This window comes from Taudactylus pleione, unplaced genomic scaffold (assembly GCF_031769625.1).
Source record: "Taudactylus pleione unplaced genomic scaffold, aTauple2 ptg000885l, whole genome shotgun sequence".
Lineage (NCBI taxonomy): Eukaryota > Metazoa > Chordata > Amphibia > Anura > Myobatrachidae > Taudactylus > Taudactylus pleione.
The window spans coordinates 472,428-487,390 of NW_028285286.1; positions in this window are offsets into that span (position 1 = coordinate 472,428).

Below are 14,963 nucleotides of genomic sequence, written 5' to 3' on the forward strand. Positions count from 1 at the left end.
TACTCCAGGGTCAGGTTGTCAGTTGCAAGAAATCACAGTTGACTCCTACTGAGCAAATGATTTCTTTGGACTTCTATTCAAAATCCAGCTTCAGCAGCTGTTCCTGTCAAAGAAGAAGATTCTTGACTCACAGAAGAACCTTTGATCTTTTGTGCATTAAGAATCATTTGAGGATCGTCTTGTCTTTCGAGGCAATCCAGTTTGCCCAATTTCTCTCCAGGTCGAAATCATTGAAAAGTATCTGGTCAGGTCATCAATCTGAGTGTGAAAACCTCTTGTTTGTTGGGAGAAGAACCTCAGTCAAGATAGGCCCTTTAACATTTGGGATTGGACGGTGGTGACTATAGACGCCGTACTTCAGGGTTGGGATTGGTCATGCTTTGGGTCTTTGGAACCTTAAGTAGACACAACTGCCAATCTGCTGTGGCATAACTCTACAGGGAGGCACCAAAAGCCCTCTATTGATGAGAGAGATACATGGGAGTTTTTCCTCGGTAGAGTGGAATGTTTCAGCCACTTTGGCAGTTTTCATCCCACGAATATACAAGTTATGCTGGGCATACGCTATACAATTATCTCAGATATCTGGCTGGTTGGAATGAAAATCTGGTAGTGTATGGGAGGAAATGGCAATCAATGCTCACGAACCCTGGAAAACAGACAAAAATGGTCATTCAGACAAATTGGTTAATTCAAACGAATTTATCCAATTTAAACAATCTTTTTTTGTTAGGATATTGTGATCCTAGTCTTGAACCATAATACATCTATTTATTAGAGTGGTCTTTTCGTTGTTTTGAGTGTGGTTCGGACAGTACAGGTTTATATTGATAGGATAAAGTAACATGCACAAGACAGATAATCTTTGATCCTTTATGATGTATGGAGAAAGGGTCAGCTGGCAAGCAAGCAGTCCATTGCTAGGTGGATTGCTTCTACCATCATTTTACCAGATCAATGAGTGCTTCCCAGGTGGCGATGTATGGAGCTTTGCCTGAGCAGCAGTACAGAGGCTCCACTTATTCATCTGTTCATGCATTCTTCAGAGCTTTCTGGATTCATGTGTTTGCATCCCAGTTTGGGACACTGCGCATCCTCTTTTTATGCTCTTGTTCTTTTATCATCTTGTATGTTACCTCCTTCATCTCTATCCTATCCTTTGTTAAACTTCCCTAAAGTGCTTCTGGCAGGTATGGTGTTATAAGGGGAGTGAGCATAAACACATAACTAAGATTTAAAGTGCCTGTGCTCCTCTGCCACAACATGTTTTAAGTGTCCCCAACAGATTTAAATGTGATTGAAGTATAAAATCCTGTTACAGTATATATTGTTGATCAGTTTTGTTTATCCTGTTTTGCTTGTTTGTTTTTCAGGAATTTTACATTGTCATTTAGTTGTTATTTTTATTAAGAATCTGCACATCAGTAATAACAAAAAAAAAAAATCCCCAGAATCCGCTAGATTCCCACAAGCAATAAAGGCTGGAATTGGGCTGGGACCACTGCTGTTTAATCATTTTTTCACTTGTTACGATATGAGCTATGAGTTTAGCATGATGCGCCACATCACACAATAAATCATGTGACAAGTCATTAGGTACGAGGATCATGTTAAGTGTTTCACAAACAAATGAGCGTACAGCACTTTTATGTAAAGTAAGCAGTTGTTTAAAAATGACGATGTGCTAATTATTTTTTCTTTTGTATGGTTAAAAAAAATAAGATCTATGGACGTATAAAAATTGTCTATACTTTGCTCCTTACTCTCATTTACTGGACTGATCTTGTTGGCTCCCATCTCATATTTATAATTTTAAAAAAGGAACGATTTACTGGATTATATTTAAATGCTGGAGTGGTTGGAATGGCTAGAATTTAGTGTGTCTTTTTTTCCCTCCTGTGTTAAAATGTGTGGTTAATTACATGTATGTCATCCTTTGGGCTTGTCGACATTATATTTTACCTTTTAAATTATGTGCTGTACTAATTAACACTTTTATTAAGACCTGATGACTGGTTCTAAGTCTTCCACTCCTCTGTTTGACTCTATCCGTGAATCTTTCCTCCTTTGTGACATCTGTGTTTATGGCTTCGCTCTAGCCATTGAACTAGATGGCACATTGAATTATTCTCAAGTGTATGTGGGCATCACGTCACATTTGCGTGCTTGATATCATACGTGACTAGCTGTACTACAGCCAAGACCCTTAATGTACAGTCTGCAGATGCGCTACCCTCTGAATGGTTAGCTACGTATTAACTTAAATCTTTCTGGAGTCAAGCTCGTTTCCCATCAGTTATACAAACATATTGTTTCCTTTAGAAGGACAAACACTCAATGCTAAGAAAAAGGGAAATGTAGGTCAGAAACAAGGCATAATCATTTTCACTTGAGAATTTAATCCTGTCTTAGAGGAATTCCTAGATTTGTGGCTGCAATGTGTATCTTCAAGGAAACCTTGTTTTAAATAAGGTCCTGCCACAAATACAAGGTGTAAATCACAACCTCAAAAATTTAACAAAATTACATAAAAAAAGACAAAAAACAATAAAATATTTAAAATGTGGACGCTAATAGGGATTAGTAACAATAGGCACCCCACATATTAGATATTAAATATTACAGACCAAACACGCAAAATATCCCTCATAAATAGACCTATTGATAAAGATCTGAAATAATCGCCTTGCATTATAGGACCAAATTATTCATGTAAAGTACTTTTCATTTGCAAGTTAGGCAAAATGTAGGAAACGGTTTTAACTAGCCTAATCTTTATGGTGTAAATAATGATTTAAAGTAATTTTTCCAATGTTAACTGCAAGCTAATTCGGAATATGACAGAAGTAACAGACTATTTGAAGTAAAATAAGCTCAATTATAGGTATTTGTTTAAATTGGTCATTGGTGTAAAGTTTTGGTATGAGCTTTGTTAAAACGTAAAATTGTTCACCAATATGGGTGAGTCATTTAGTTTGCATGTACTTTGATTTTTAGAAAACTATAGCACATTTGTCAAATACATATTATATGGAAAACATTAGAAATATGATAATAAAAACTGATTACTATTATGTTTAATAAAGAATTGTTATTTCATCAGATGGAAATGCACAATGGGCTATATTTACGAAGCGGTGGTCTTTATAAGCCGCCGCTTCTCAGCAGGCTTCAGGTGAAAATTTAAAGATGCACTCACACTAATTATACAGCACGCCAGGCTTTACACTTAATGTGGGTGCTGCTTCAAATTTGTACCTGAAACTCACAGAGAAGCGGCGGATTATAAAAGCCACTGCTTCGTAAATATAACCCGATAGATAAAAAAATAATAATCTAAGGGCTCGATCCAATTAGGTGCAAATTGCAAGTAGCGAGTTTGTTTCTTTAAACTCACACACTTTGCTGCGAAGCGCGCTCCAGAGAATTCTCCAATCCAATTAAAAATCTCTAATCGCACAAATGAGATTTGCGAGAAATGCATGAAAATGTGGGGAGACCGTCCTTGACCCCCCCAAAATGGATAATTTCGTTAGCAGGACCGTATAGAAGGCTGTCTGTGGCCATTAGGAAGTTACTGTAGGTTTTGAAATGGTGTCAAATGGCTGATTTGTGGTTTTTTTAAATGCAAGAAAACTACAAAAAACTATTTTTTTTGTTTAATCTTAAATCAAATGAAAAAAAAACTAGGAAAAATGGTGATTTGGGGGTACTTTGATGGCACCTTGAAAAAAAATGATAAAAACAATTATTTTTCAACTTAAAAAATTATTGTAATTGAATTTGGGATGCCTAAACTAACTAAAAAATTTTGATTTTGGGGTAATTCGAGGACATTTTTTTTTACCTCAAAAAATGACATGTAATTATTGGACTAAATAAGCTAATTAGAAAATTCCAATTGCCTAATTGGTCATTAGGGAGGGGCTGTCCAAGGGATTCAGCACAGTGTCCCCACATTTTAACCTTAAAATAAAGATTTTCTTTTCCATCTCTCACCCTCAGGGAGGTGTGAGTGGAAAGTTATGAATTCAATCTGACTGATCAGTGCGAGTTGCTAATTGGATTGCAAAATTAATTCGCTCTGTGAATTCAAAGTGAAAATCGCAACTCGCACCTAATAGGATTGTCCCCTAAGGCTGCCTGCATTGCATTGTACACTTTTATATTTTCTATATTTTAAAAAAAGCACATAATTATCCCCATGAGTTAACCATTAATCTTGTATATTACTTACCTAGGGTCCAATGCTCCTTCATTTCTGGCTGCCCAGCAGAGATGGAATAATGGAGGGGGCAAGTACCCTGGGCTTCCCTCTCTCAGGGCTATCCTTTACTTTGATCAGAGGCGCAGTGTAGAATAAATTTAGAACAGAGTTAGATGGAGGGCAGGACGCATGATGCATCGCATTCGGGATGCAATGCATCCTGCCACACTTCGCATGCATGCCAGCATTCGCATAACCAGTATGCATGACAAACTCCACAAAGGACTGCTCTCTTGGTAAGAGCAGCCCTTTGCGATGGAGGGGCTTCCAGATTTATGACCCAGAAGCCCCTCTGGCATCCTGCGCATGAAGGAAGCACACGCTGTGGGGAATGCTGGGAGGGATCTTATTGTATCCCCCTCACAGTACTCTCCTGATAGAAGCCCATAGGCTTCTATAGGGTAACACCATCAGGAAGATGGTGTTACCCACCACAACGAAGCCCCGGAGTGCATCTGAGTCCGAGGCTTGGTACATATGAGAAATGCAGTCAAACCTGCATTTTCAGGGTTTGACTGCATTTCTCGCTTCGCTGCATCCTGCTCAGAGTCTGATCAGGGGTCAGGGCTACATGGCACTGTGCCAGCAGCAGAAACATGGGAGAGGATGGGAAGAAGCTACTGCAGACCCAGGTCCCAGAGTGATAAACACTATCCAGCAGCCAGTCTATAAGGTAAGAGGGCTCATGGAGGGGGCAATGTATGTATGTGTGTAAGTGTGTGACTATGTATGTGTCACTGTATATATGTATGTGTATACTGTAGTTATGTGACTATGTTTCTGACTATATATGTATCATACTTCCCTACTTTTGAGAAAGCTTTTTAGGGAGATTGTGAAAGTAACACATATGAGCGCGGCGGTACAGTGTGCATTTATTGCTACATCTGAGGGGCGTGTCATAATACTGAGTTACATCCAAATGTAAACGAGCCCAAAAACAGTTAGTAAGATCTATTTGTTGATGAAAACACCCTGATACTTTTCAGAAAATGCATAAGGATCATTGTGCCTTATAACCAATGCAGGGAAATGATACAAATGATCCCATTTGAATGTATATACCTCTTTTTTAATATACCAGCTTCATAATGGGGGTAAGGATGAAATGCGGGAGATTGCTAGAGTCTTCAGGGAGATTGCTACTATTTCTGGGAGTCTCCCTGACAATGAGGGAGAGTTGGCAAGTATGATATGTATGTGTATGACTGTGACCATGGCTCTTTTTCATATACCTGCCAAAGGCTTGCGCACAAGAACCCGATCCCTGCTTCCCCAAATGCTACCCTTTAGTGCCTCCCAGGCTTAAGTACCCCAACTGTTGTTGATAAGAGATAACATGTGACATTTTCTATATTGGGTTCAGTCACCCTTTAAATTTACAGCAGTTCCACATAGTGATTTATAAGAAAATAGTTATTCTTTTTGGCGTTCTTAACTTTTTTCATAGAACCTACAAGTGTTGCTAAATAAGAGGTTGATATGCAGGGATAAGAAAGTCTTTGTCACTTATTGTGGTGATACAAAATCTTATATTGCTGTAACTTAGCTGATACTCGGCACCAAAGCAATACTGGCTGGTAGAGGTAATAGGGGTCTTTCGCCCAGTACTGCATGCTTATGTGCATGAGTGACTTGGCTGTGAGTGGAATTGGGAAAAATAAGTTTTTTAAAAAAAAATAACAATTAAAAAAAAAAACAGAATATTTAAAATAATCAAGCTGCATTTTTGTTAGAGAAAATGCTATATATATATTATATATATATTCCAAATAAACAGAGCGGCACTCACAGACTGTGTACTCATGCAGAAAATCTAATTCTTTATACTAATGCAATAAAGCATTAGATTTTCTGCACGAGTACAGCCTGTGAGTGCCGCTCTGTTTATTTGGAACATGTGGAGGGGTTTCTATGCCCCAGGGTGAGCACCACAGCCAGTAAGATTGTACATGCTCAGTACAACGGAGTGCTGGTAATATTTATACTAATATACATATATATACAGTCAGGTCCATAAATATTGGGACATTGACAGAATTTTCATATTTTGGCCTCTATTCACCACCACAATGGCTTTGAAATGAAACAAACAAGATGTGATTTTTCAGACTTTCAGATTTAATTTGAGGGTAATTACATCCAAATCAGGTGAACGGTGTTGGAATTACAACGGTTTCTATATGTGCCTCCCACATTTTAAGGGGCCAAAAGTAATGGGACAAACTAAACTATCCTAAATCTAACTTTCACTTTTTAATACTTTGTTGCAAATCCTTTGCAGGCAATTACAGCCTGAAGTCTGGAACGCATAGACATCACCAGTCGCTGGGTTTCATCCCTGGTGATGCTCTGCCAGGCCTCAACTGCAAATGTCTTCAGTTCCTGCTTGTTCTTGGGGCATTTTCCCTTCAGTTTTGTCTTCATCAAGTGAAATGCATGCTCAATCGGATTCAGGTCAGAGGATAGACTTGGCCATTGCATAACATTCCACTTTTTAGCCTTAAAAAACTCTTTGGTTGCTTTTGTAGTATGCTTCGGGTCATTGTCTAACTGCACTGTGAAGCGCCGTCCAATGAGTTCTGAAGCATTTGACTGAATATGAGCATATAATATTACCCAAAACACTTCAGAATTCATTCTGCTGCTTTTGTCAGCAGTCACATCATCAATAAATACAAGGGAACCAGTTCCATTGGGAGCCATACATGCCCACGCCATGACACTACCACCACCATACTTCACCGATGAGGTGGTATGTTTTGGATCATGAGCAGTTCCTTTCCTTCTCCGTACTCTTCTCTTCCCATCACTCTGGTACAAGTTGATGTTTGTCTCATCTGTCCACAGGATGTTGTTCCAGAACTGTAATGGCTTTTTTAGATTTTGTTTGGCAAACTCTAATCTGGTCTTCCTGTTTTTGTGGCTCACCAATGGTTTACATCTTGTGGTGAACCCTCTATATTCACTCTTGTGAAGTCTTCTCTTGATTGTTGACTTTGACACATATACATCTACCTCCTGGAGAGTGTTCTTGATTTGGTTAACTGTTGTGAAGGGGTTTTTCTTCACCAGGGAAATAACTCTTCTGTCATCCACCACAGTTGTTTTCCGTGGTCTTCCGGGTCTTTTGGTGTTGCTGAGCTCTCCGGTGCGTTCTTTCTTTTTAAGAATGTTCCAAATAGTTGATTTGGCCACACCTAATGTTTTTGCTATCTCTCTGATGGGTTTGTTTTGATTTTTCAGCCTAATGATGGCTTGCTTCACTGATAGTGACAGCTCTTTAGATCTCATATTGAGAGTCGACATCAACTGATTCCAAATGCAAATGTCACACCTAGAATCAACTCCAGACCTTTTACCTGCTTAATTGATAATGAAATAATGAGGGAATAGCCCACACCTGTCCATGAATTAGCTTTTGAGTTGATAGTCCCATTACTTTTGGCCCCTTAAAAAGTGGGAGGCACATATTGAAACCGTTGTAATTCCTACACCGTTCACCCGATTTGTATGTAATTACCCTCAAATTAAAACCGAAAGTCTGCAGTTAAAGCACATCTTGTTTGTTTCATTTCAAAGCCATTGTGGTGGTGAATAGAGGCCAAAATATGAAAATTCTGTCAATGTCCCAATATTTATGGACCTGACTGTGTATATATATATATATATATATATATATATATATATATATATAATATTTTTTTTTAAAAAAGCTTTTTATTAAATATTGTGAATCCTCGCTATTGCCATCCTGAAGGGATCACCAAATAAACTAGTTTTCTTTCTTTAGTAAATAGACTCCTCAGTCAGTGACTAAAAGTAATAGATAAATAAAAGAATCATGAGACAATAAACATATAAGCAGATACCTAAGTAGTACTGAAATTTGCTGCAGTGTTGAGCTGTATTTCCAGTTATATAGAACTATAGGGTAGAAAATGGTGATCCTAGATTACTTTCATATATTGTATTTGGCACTGTTGTTGTATTCGAGAATGATTGTGTTAAAGTAGGACATAAGATCATTTAGAACACAAGTGATGATAGCAGGGAGAAGCTGCCATGTGATCTGTAAAAGGGCCTATTAGGCTAGTTATACGTTTGTGAAGACTATACTGTTCACATTTCAGTCAAAATGAACATAACTCTGCACATATCAGGGATGGGCTGTGGAGAGTGGGCTCTGTTACAGTGATCATGACAATGGTGAAAATAGGATTGTCAACCTTGTAATGAAAATTGTAACTTATTAATGTATTTTTTTTAATCCTTAATTAACTCAGCAATTTGCGCGCAAATAGTCAGAAGGTGTTGATGCCTGATGAAGAGGTTTTTACACTTTGCAGACAGGCAAGTGACGGGGTTAGAAAACAGACACGTCTCTACATTCAAATAAATGGTAAATTAGGGCTGTCATTTCATCTGCCGAGATTCAAAATGGCGCCACCATTACGTTAGTACATGCAACACGAATTGAATTTATGGTTAACAGCTAATTTTATTTCTCAAATATCTGGCATTTTAGATCAATTTTAAGGCAATGTGGAATATTATTAATGAGTTTCTCATTAAAAATATTTGATTTAAATGAAGTTAGTTAATTTACTCTTAAGGAATATACATATTGTTAAACATATATATATATATTTTCACACACACCCAGACCACCCAATGGCTGAAATAAACACAGTCAGAGGGCCTGATTCAGAGATGTACGCTAATGCATTTGCAGCTGCTGTGCACAAATAAGGTAATGCTGGAGCCGACTGGAAACTGAGACGCCCACCTGCGGCTTTGCAGATCCCAGCAATTGCATACACACATGCAGCCGCCATTGCAGACCATCAATAATCAGCCATCTGAGTAGCCCTATGCTCAGACAGAATGGCCGTCTGAATTGAGCAGTTGTAACCACTTTAACTGCGTACAGGATCACAGTCGCAGGCTGCGACATGTCCTGGAAACGTCCGGAACACACCCGTGTTTTTTGCCACCACTCCCTACCCCCCAAACTGACTGTTAATTGCTTTGAGAAGAAATTGGCATCAAATCTCTGAATTAGGCCCATTATCTTTCTTAATGTTAGATTAAAGTTCCACTTTTCTCATCTTTATAAGCAAGTACCGGTCCTCCATTTTGTTCTGTCTGCTTCAGACTGGTTGAGTGAGACTATATTAACATATGGACCTTGGCACCACACTAGTTTATTCTATTTTTTATGTGCTGCAACCTAAACTGTTACATCATGCTGACTTAGCCAATCAAGTAACAACTTTGTAGCACAGTGAGTGTGATGGTTGGTTGGGCTGAGCTCTGCCAGTACTGGAATATCAGTGAGAAATAGCGCTGAACAAGCTAACAGTGTATTTCTCAGGGGAGAGAACTCCACTGGGAGCCACCTTCTTGATAGGAAGGCTTGTGCCAAAGTGGACTTGTTGTTAAATAAATATAAAATTATTAATATATTATATTTAATTTATGTGGGTTTAAAGTCTGACTTGATATTACACATGTAACACAAACTAGTCTGTTGCTGGAATTCAGGAAAATAGAGTTTTGCTTTTTTTTTGTGACTTTTTTTTTTTTTTTCTATTTTGACAGCAGTGAGAGTGCTTGTTGTTTTACTCCCTTCTCCATTCATCAATGATGTGGATATATGGTTAAAATACACTGTAGCCAATCAGTACATTAGAAAGCTTAGTCCTGAACAAAATCACGATTGGCTACATGTGGAGATTCATCTGCTGTCTGCGTTAATTTGATCACACATAGTGCCTGATTCAGACCTGGTCGCTAGCAAGCGTTTGCTCATTGCTAATGTGCGTATGCATTGCAGTGCGCGTGCGCGAACTAGTCCGAGCGATCGGGAAGTGCTCGCTCGCCCAGCAAAAATAGCCCAGTAGAATGAGTGACAGGAGAAGCCGTTTGTGGGTGGTAACAGGGGCAGGCCAGTAGTAATGGGGGAGTAGAGGTGCGAATGCAGGCGTGCCTGAGTGTTTCGACACCGTTTCAGAGACGTGCATAATTAATAGGCAGCGTCATAGTACACGTCACCTGGCTGGTTTTTACACTGAAGTGCTCGCAGTGCTTGCGGTAGGGTAAAGGCAACCACAAGCGCTGCGAATGCTCCCGATGGTGCCTGATGTACCGATGGTTACATAAACTTCCTGGAGATGATGTGCGCAAGTGGGCATCTTAAGGCAGGCTGGTGGGCGTCTGCATACACAAAGTAATCGCACGCCAAGACATAGTGGGTGTGCTTATGCCTTGCCGTGCGATCGCCTGCCTTGCTGGGTGTGTTCCGAATTTGCATATGCTGGGAACGAGCATACGCATCTAGCGGCCGGGTCTGAATCAGACCCATAGTACAATGTTAGTTGGTCACTTTTACCAATTACTGTACTGTGACTGGATTACTGATTTTTGAGTTATGACCTTTGGTGTTTGTGTGAGAGATTGGCCTGATGGACAGCGATACAAAGCATTGCAAAGGGGTTATCGGGCCAGGTGCCTGGAAAAAACCCAGGGAATTGCAATTAACCCATTCACGTCATACTTGCCTACTTTCAAAAACCATTTTGAGGGAGATTGTAGATGGCTTGGCACGCTGTTGTGGGGGCTTGGTCTGCTCCACCCAAAGGGCATGTCTAGCTCCACCTATGGGTGTATATATTCCTATAAGCTGACACCTAACTCCCCTACTGACATTAATATAGCCATGACCTGCCACATTGACATTAATACTTAATCTCCCCCTGTCACATTCACATTTATAGATCCCCTCCACACACATCTTAATAGATCCCCTCCACACACATTCACATTAATAGATATCACTAAATACAAACCACACATTAATAGATACCCCACATTTACATTAATAGATCACCTCCCCACACACATATTAATAGATCCCCTCCAAACACACATTCACATTAATAGATCCCCTCCACACACATGAATAGACTCCCCCCACATTCCCATTAATAGATCCACTCCACACAAACATTTACATGAATAGATTCATACACACAGTCACACACACCCCACATTAATAGATACACAGTCACATTATATATATAGTCACACACAAATATATATATATATATATATATATAGCCCTGCCACATTGACATCAATACTCAATCTCCCCCTGTTACATTAATCATTAATAGATCCCCTCCACACACACATTCACATTAATAGATCCCCTCCACACTCCTTCACATTAATAGATCATCTCCACACACACATTCACACTAATAGATCCCCTCCTAACACATGAATAGACTACCCCACATGCACATTAATAGATCCTCTCCACACACACATTAATAGATTCACACACACAGTCACACACACATTCACATCAATAGATACACATACACACAGCCACACACACACACAAATAGATCTCCCCTCTCCCACAGCACTGTGACATTATTAGATGTGGCAGGAGCTACAATGAGCTCTAACACTCACACACAGTCTCATGCAGCTCTTCAGTCCCCCGGTGTCGGCTCCTACTCCCTCCGTTATTGGCTGGCCAGGGAATGCTGGGCGCATCAGTCTCTCCCAGCAGTCCGTGTGCAGGGGAAGGCGGGCCCAGGAGAGCATCGGGCCAGTAGCAGCTGCACTCCTGCCTCCTTGCACTCGTCCCATGACCCATGATGAGTACGCCCCTGCATCTTCATGCAGGCAGAAAATTGGATATGAATACCTTCTGGTTATGCGTGTTTTGGCAATACCATAGAATAAATTCCAGAAAGCTTTTCAGGGGTGTTGTCCAAAATATGCTGAGATTAGGAGAAGATGAGTGTTTTGCATGCAGTAGAAAATTCCCCATACTGTAGTACTGTAATAAATGCCCTAATGGCTGTTGCTTCTTGGTACCCCTCTATTATAACTCAAACCAAACGTACCATGTAATAACTAATACATATAATAATAAATAAGACAACTGATAGGATTGGCATTTAAAAATCTGGTCACATTTTATATGACACATTTTAAAATTAAATTATGGTGCATTCAAGAATGGACAGAGACAAACAAGGCATGAACACAAAGCAAACATTGGTGCTCAACTCTCCACATAACCAAATGGAGCCACCTGGTCAGCTGGTGTTACCATTTCCAGACAGGGACCATTGGCATACATTTATACTTGTGAGGAACAGGCTCCCACAACCAACAACATCTCTACCAACCACACTGTCGTTCTTACTTTCACCTTAAACATTTGAACCACAAGGATAAACTAAAAGCAAGGGTTGGGAGGGTAGGAAAAGTCTGGAACAAAGAGGCTGTTATGCTGTCTGCCAAAAAAAAATAGTAGACTAAAATCCTTTAAATCCTCTAGGCTACAATAAATGCTAGTCAACAGTCATAACACATTTAAAGGGGCAACACCAAAACAATTAAGTGGGGCAGCACTCACTTCAATCTCAAGATTTCATTGGCCTCACACTTATATCCAGCTTTTCATTTCTCTTACGATACTTTCAGAAAAAAAAGCCAGGTTATTTTTTTAGCCCCCTAGGCTCCTTCCTAGTCTGTGTTTTTTTTTAAATTAAACTAACAAATAGGAGGAGGGACCCAATACCATATTTTGCATAGAGTTCCATGGGGTGCTGATTAGGCTATATCAGTGGCAACTAACTAACATTAACATCCTATAATGTTGCCCCCTTTAGTTTATGTGTAACTGCTCCCACCCAATGACCTTGTGCCCACATGGCACAATTATGGTACTAGTACATTCAATACATTCCATGGGGGAGATATACTAAGCTCTGGAAAGTGATAAATTGGAAAGTGATAAACTACCAGCCACTGAGCTCCTAACTGTCATTCTACAGGCTGTATTTGAAAAATGACAGTTAGGAGCTGATTGGTTGGTAATTTATCACTTTCCAATTTATCACTTTCCAGAGCTTATTACATCTGCCCCCTTATTACATCTGACACTTCTATATCTAAATATTGTTACACTTCTACAAGGTTCCCCACAATGACAGTGAAAGATATTTATGTAAAATCTAATAAATGTGTTAGTGTAGCTCTTCAAACACATCAATAACTCCTCACACACACATACTCGTACAATCTTTATATAATTACAGCCCAGCTTTGTTCTTTTCTGGTAAACTTCAGAGCGGAAAGTGTCAGAGTCTATTCACCATTTTCCTTTATAGATCAGTTACTGGGACCAGCTCCTCGCTCACTTCCTGGCTGAAGACAAGAACGTATCCCACGTCCTATTTTGATTTACAATTTACCACATATTGGGCTCATGTAAAAGTCATAAAATATATCAGATTTCCCCTCAAAGGATGAAGTCAAAGGTGTATGTTTTACAAGATGATATGAATAGAAAAGAGTTCTTTTTATGATCAGAATGCTACAGAATTGAAATCATCTGTCTTAGCGCAAAGGAATTTTCCCTTCATAAAATCATATTTCAAAACCCCCGGACCCTCCTCCCCAGCAGATAAACCATCTTCACTACCTTGCAGTATGTGCAACTTAACACAACAGGGGGTATTTATTTAAAACAAAAAAGACAGATGTGGAATAGTTAATGTGAGACAGACCCTGCCAAAAAAAAAGTTACAGTTTGCATTCAGAATTATAAACTATATAAGTCATACTTACCTAATGTGGAGTGTTCAGGAGACTCCCGAATTTAGGGGAGGCAGTTAGACCCACCCACTGCTGGATCCCATCCACCTCTCCAATGAATTGGACAGAGGCATCATGATGAGATTCGGGGCATCACAGCCTCACCCCCAGCTGCACAGTGCCCCTCTGGTACATGCCACACCTCCTGCACCTCCCAATATGACCTCAGGAATCTCACAGTGAAAACTATGTATAAGTTTATATGAGGTTATGCAGCGTGATACATGTATGTAGATCTAAATGTGTTTTATAGATAGATTTAAATGTGTATGTATGTATGTGTCTGTGTATATATATATATGTATGTATATATTGTATATATACATACATTATCTAGCTATCTATAGTATGCCTTTGTTATAATGTCAATTTAAACCATAACAGATGATTCTGTTGTTATTAGGAGGGCGACATTGCTGCATTTAAAAGTGTCCTTAATATATACTGCAATGTGTGACAGCTGGCAGAGAACAAGTTACATCCCATGATTAAAATGTACTAACAATAGGCATGACAATGAAGACATTTTGTCTTTGTTTTTGGCTGTCTGCCATTATACCAAGGATGGCTCCATCTAATGCATTACCTTGTTGGGCAGACTCATTTTTTTTCTCCCCCTAAACTAAAACAATTTTGACAAGCGGCTCATCTTAAGCCGTTCTCCCATTTACATTCTCATTAGAATAATGTGATTCTTTCTCCCCCATTTTTTTTTTCTGTGCCCAGTCGAATATTGCAGTTTTCGCCACGCAGAGAAAAGACGGCACCCCACATCCAAGGTGATTATACAAACCGACCTGACAGCCGATAGGAGTGGAGATTCATGATTGGCAATTTAAACAACTCCAACTGATATATGAACAGTAACATCACATCAAAAATCATCTCAACAACTGAACCTTTTTCAACTTAACTTAATACGGACTAGACAAAACGAGAGTGGACATCTTATGTTAAAGGGAATATACAGTACAGAAAAAATAAAATATGTAAATGTCTCGGTCAGTTG